The following is a 6,269-nucleotide window of genomic DNA, read 5'->3' as shown; positions in this document are numbered from 1 at the left end:
TACTTTTTCCAACTGGAAAACCAGTTTTTCCAACACATTTTTAAAAACAAATTATCCTTTTATCATATGCTGAAAGCCCTACCCATAACAAGCCCACTTCTGCCTTTGACTCTGTTCACCGACCTTTCATTTACCTCCTAAACCAACCCTTTTGGTAACTTTCAGTGAAGAGGTGGCGTTAACAAGTATATTCTCCAGAAATCTCTAGAACCTTTGCGTGGGTCAGGGTGAAAGGTGCCGCCAAGATGTAAGCAGAACAGCTGAGTCTTCCGCGTAGGTGCCAGGTGCCATCTGCACAGGCCGCGTGTGTGGGAGACGCGCTTGCTCAAAATGCAGCCGCTGTCTCTGGCAGAGCACACAGGCCCCAGGGCCCTGTGGACAGGGCTGGTCCCAGCGTATCCACGCCACTTCCTGGGCTTGGGGGTTGGTACACCAGAGGCTGCCCGCAGCAGGAAGCCCACGCAGAGGCCAGGGGCTCTTGTTCCACCTGGCAGAGACCCCCAGGAGCCAGGGGGCATCATCACCTGGCAGGGGAGCCCAAGGGCACAGCAGCTGCAGGCCCTTGGCAAGACCGGAAGACGGTGGGTGGAAAACCGGGGCTCGTGGAGTGACCCTGAGAAAGGGCTGTTCAGCTGTGAGTCCTGCATTTGCCCTTAGTGTTTCATCCGGCGGTTTTGAAACCAGGTTTTTATCTGGACCTCTGAGAGCTGCATCTCCTTGGCCAGCCCCTTCTACTCCAGAGGGCCCAGGTACTGGTGGTGCCAGAAGACGCCTTCCAAGGCGCGGACCTGCTCTGTGCTGAAAGTTGTGCGGACACGGGGCCGCCAGAACAGGATCTTTGATGCCTCTCTGTCCTGGGCCCCCATCCCAGCCCCTTACTGCCGCCGGGGTGGCTCCTCTCTCCTCTCAAGCACTAATCTTATAAGCAGTTTAGGGTGGGTCAGAATCTTGTAGCCTCCAGCTGCATGACTCCTAAACCATAGTTTCTAATCTTGTGGCTAATTTCTTAGTCCTACAAAGAGAGTCTGCTTCTTAGGCAAGAAGGAGGTTTGTTTTGGGAAAGGGCTGTTACCTTTGTTTTAAACTATAAACTAAGTTCCTCTCAAAGTTCAGCCTATGCCCAGGAATGAACAAGAACAGGTTGGAGGTTAGAAGCAAGATGTAGTTGGTTAGGTTAGATCTCTTTCACTCTCTCGGTCATAATTTTGCAATGATGGTTTCAATGGCATATCAGTGTTCATTTTATTCTCCATTTTATTGTGTATCTACATCTGTACTTTTTTAAAATACTCGAGAAAAATCTGCCTCTTTTATTAATTCTTTTCATTTTTTTTTTCCACTGACAAGTTTGGTTTTGTTCATCTTCTCTATTGAATCTTGATTCTCTAATTTAGTAATTTATATTCTCATGTTAGTTATTTCTTCTTGCATTTATTTTGTGTTCCTTTTTCAGACAAGCTGAACATTTTGCTCACGATTTTTATCCTTTTATCCTTTACTAATGTAAATATTATATCCATAATTTTAAAAATATACCTGACACCACCTTTGCAAAATTATTGACAGTAAGAGAAGTTTGACACAGTTGATTTCATCTTACTTCTAACCTCCAAGATGTCCTTGGTCACTCCTGGGCATACGCCAAGCTAACTTGGAGAAGAACTTATAGTTTAACTTTAAAGCAAAGATGATAATAGCTCCTCCCAAAACTAAACTGCCTTTGTAAAATTAATGAAAGTCTACAAGGTTATGTTTATGAGGGGAGCCTGAATTCTGCTAAGATGTAGGCAGAGTACACTGATAACCAGTCATTGTTATGGTCACAAGATTTGTGACTTCCTTAATCACTCCTGTAGATAACATCACTATTGTAGAACCAAAGATTGGCCCTTTGAGAGTCTCTTCAGACTTTTGCATTTCTCATGACCAGTTGACTCCACCCAGCCCTGAAACTCGTACCTTAACTGGTCCTGTGGCCCCCACCCAGAGGCTGACTCAGCACAGCTTTACTGCTTTCCATACCCCTCTGATTTCATCCCCAACCAATCAGCATTCCCCATTCCCTAGTACCCAGCCCACCAAACTGTCCTTGAACAACTTTGAGTAGTAAGTCAATCTGCCCCCTTGGTGTCTTCATGTGAATTAAACTCTTTGTTTTCTCAGTGAAGTAATTTTGTCTTTCAGGCAGGCAGTAAAAAACCCTTCAGGCAGTTACATATCCTTTTGCTTTGTTTCAATATGCAGTATTTTCATTGACTTCCATTTTTATGTTATGGGAGAAGTTCATTTGGAGATACATCCAAGTGGATTTAAAAATGTCACAGGTAGGAGAGTAACTTTGTATCTGATACTGACATCTAACTTAAATTGCATTGTGATTTAAGCATATGACCAGTTTCACAATCATACTTCAAGTGTTAAACTTACCTTCTTGTCTAATACATAATCCCTTGTAACACATATTAACTTTACAGTTGTCCCTGTGTATCTGTGTAGGATCTCTGTGTATACCAAAATCCGAGGATACTGAAGTCCTTATATAAATCTATGGACTTTCTCCCATGTACTTTAAGTCATCTCTAGATTATTTATAATAGCTAATACAATGTAAATGTTATGTAAATAACTGTTATACCATATTTTGTTTGCATTATTTTTTATTGTTATTTATTTATTTATTTTTTCCCTGAGATTTTTTATTTGTGGTTGGTTGAATCTACAGATGAGGAACCCAAAGATTTGGGTTCCTCTGGGTTCTTACATATTAGTTATGGCTTAGAAATAGAGTAGCCAAGTTTTCTAATTAACTAGAAAATTTGTTTTCATTTATTATAATTCCTGACATTTAAATTTACTTCTATCTAAATATTTTACATATTCAATTTGTCCAACTTTTTATATACTTTTAAATCTTTTCTTATTTTGATTTGACTCTTTTTCACGCAGTACAAATTTTTCATTCCAAATTTCCATCACAATTTTAATAATTAGGTAGTCACACTCTAATTATATACTTTTAATGGTGGTGCTTGAAACTTTATTATACATACCTAAGTCAATAAGGTTAAAATCTAAATTTAAAGTATATAATTATATTTATCTTTCACAGTGCAAAAGCTTTAGAACACTTAAGCTTCAATCACTCTTCACATCTTACATGTTTTTATAGTTCAGTTTAATAAGATAAAATTAACAAGATTTTAATAAGCGTAGTAAGCTTTCTATTTGACCTCGTCTTGTTTCTTTGATTTACCTATATGTACGTAATTTTCTGCTTATGTTTTTTTACCTCTGTCCTTCCTTCTGAGATCATTTTTCTTACACATGTGATATCAGTCTACATCCATGCTCATGATAATTGTGACTCAAATCCAACTAATTAATTTGTTTATAAACTCTTTCTCTAGGGAAAAATTTAGGATCCACTCTTTATCTTTCAGAATTTTTGTCACTTACTCATTTGGGCATTGGCCAAGGCTAAGCAGCTTAGACACATCTTTCTGAGAAGTTTTCTTTTATTAACTTTTATTTTCTTTGCTCTCTTTATTAAGATTTTATTTATTGTGTATTGGATCACATGTTGTTTTCCTCATTTTGTCCTTTTTTATTTATTTGGTATATATCTTAACTTTTCTAATTTGTCAATTTTTAAAGTTTAATTTTAGAAATATCTTTAATTTTAAGAGCTTCTTATTTCTTTTTTTTAATACATTCTTTCTTGTATTGTGAATGCAATATTTAATTCAATTACAGTTATTTTAAAGTTCTCTTCATCAATATCTTTTTTCTAAGGCAGTGCTTCTTAACCTTGGGGACACTGACATTGTGTTAAGGCATTTCACATGTTATAAAAGGATGGAGGTTTTGGAGATATTTTAATTTCACTAATTTAAGGAAGTTTTTGGAGGGAAAGAAGATGGATATGCAGCATGTATTGATAAGCTGCAGTGGGCATTGAAGAGTATTTGCTTTTTTCACTTCTTGGACTTTTTGAATGATCAGAAATTTTTACCCAGGATTTGCAGTGATCTTTTTAATATCTATGAAAACACATTAATCCCCTACTCATAACCACTTTGACAGATTCCCATTGCATCCTGGTTAAAGCAAAACCTTCTCATGATTTCCTACTCAAAATGCCCGATAGTCTCACTCCATTTACCTCTGTAATCTAATCAGTCTTGTCATTATTCTGAAGCAGCTACATTGATCTCAGTTACTTTAGGTAACTAACGTCCACTTAGATTTAGAGATTTACATATGCTGTTCCTTTTGCCAGGGAAAAAAAAAATCTAATTGAAGTATTACTTACTCCAGGAGAACTTCTCTAACCATCTCTCTTTCCCCTAGATATTAATTATGTCTGGTCATTATAATTTTTTTTTATTTTGCCTTAGTTTTCTTTCAAAGCACTTTCATATTTTGTAACTATAGCATGGTCATTTTTGTGACTATTGTAAATACTTATTTCTTCTATGTTTTACAGTTTTATGAGGGTATGGATCACACGTTTTCATTGAAAGCAATATTCTCAGTACCTACATGAAATGCCTAGCACAGCCTAGGTAGTAACTGTATACTTAACAATGAGTTAGTGACACTCAAATAATGCTATATGTATTTTTAATGTTGATAAGTACAATTGTGATGACCCCTCTTTTTAATATATAAGTTTGTGGTTATATAAAGTTATAAAGTTTAATCACTAAATAGAAGATTATTATATATAATAAATAGCATATCTTGTAATATGTGTACATATATACGTGTGTGTGTATGTGTGTGTGTATATATATATATATCTGTGTGTGTATGTTTGAGAGTTTTTCCTTTTAATTTTGAAATGACCAAAAATCTTCCTATTTTAAACATTATGCAAAACCTTATAACTCATTGGATTACAAGTTTTTTTGGTTTCTCAATTCTATCTCCCGCTCCTCTCTCCAGACACACGCAAACACACACACTCACACACAGAGTTCTGTGATCCTGTTTTCCTTTCACAATGCTACTTTTGTTGCACATGGGATATTCTATCTCTTGTATGTACTATTATCAACAAAAATCTCAGAGAATTATGGTCTTGAAACCCTATTTTGTCATGAGTTGTTCAATAATTAAACCTACAGAGTATCTTTTTGGAACTATTAAGAGAAAGATGTTTCCATATTTATCACCAAATAACAAAGCTCATAGACAGACATGCGCCTGTCTATGCAAATAGTAACCAAAAATTGCTTACTATTTGAAAAGAACTATGTGCTGTTCCTTAGTACAGTAAATTTCTATTAGGTTTGAAAAGCCAAAATAAGCACTTTACCAAAGTCTTTGTTAACCTGTCTTAGTAAATTGATACTTTAACTCTAGATGATGGAAAAATACAACTCCATAAAGATCTTTAGTAATGCTCATATAAGAATAGCTTCTCCAGGCCGAGAAGGGTGACTCACACCTTAATCCTAGCACCTGGGTAAGCTAAGCAGGGTAGATTGCTGAAGCTCAGACCAGTTTCAGACCAGCCTGGGCAATACGATGAAACCTCCTCTCTACAAAAAGTACAAAAAAATTAGTGGGGCCTGGTGGCCTACACCTGTAGGCCCAGCTACTCAGGAGGCTGAGGTGGGAGGATTGCTTGAGTCTGAGAGGTTGAGACTGCACCCTAGCCTGGGCAACAGAGTGAGAGCCTATCTCACAAAAAAAAAAAAAAAAAAGGAAAAAAGAAAGAAAAAAGAAAGATTCTCCAAATTTTCCTTAAATCTCTACTGTATTACTTTGCTATTATTATAAAAATGTGGCAGGATACTATTTTATTATTATCATCAATCGTTACCCCTCTGTAATTGCTTCTGCCTCTTGATTTTTCAGTACCTTTCTGTTGTGAGAAAATAGTATAATGTTGAAAAATTAGACCTCCCTTGCCTCAAAGGCAAGTAATTTAATTCATAATTCTTTTCACATAAACATTTTACTGTTGTCCAAGTGTTTAAGTGTTTAATGGGCCCTAAATTTATGTATGTGCGTATGTAAGTAAAAATTTTTGGAGATTAGTGGATACTTGGCATTCTTATTAGCATTTGTTTATATCTGTTAGGCAACTACCTAAGAAACTAGTTAATTTACACAGTTGTCATTGATGAACACCAGATTTAAACCCAAGATGATCTATGTATAAAATGCTTACTCTTATACTGCAGAGTATACTCTTTAATATATGGTTAATTTAATTGATACTGACCACCTTGGACTCACAATATCTCTTAAGGATATTT

General features: G+C 36.3%; 1 pseudogene; it reads right to left on the bottom strand.

The window, feature by feature from the left end:
* Positions 1-325: 325 nt before the first annotated feature.
* LOC117063354 lies at positions 326-866 on the bottom strand (annotated as a pseudogene).
* Between the last annotated feature and the right edge of the window lie 5,403 nt (positions 867-6,269).

Source organism: Trachypithecus francoisi, unplaced genomic scaffold (genome assembly GCF_009764315.1).
Source record: "Trachypithecus francoisi isolate TF-2019V2 unplaced genomic scaffold, Tfra_2.0 Lachesis_group18, whole genome shotgun sequence".
NCBI classification, from domain to species: Eukaryota; Metazoa; Chordata; class Mammalia; order Primates; family Cercopithecidae; genus Trachypithecus; species Trachypithecus francoisi.
The sequence above is the reverse complement of the archived record's forward strand: the minus strand, read 5'-3'. Positions and strand labels throughout refer to the sequence as shown.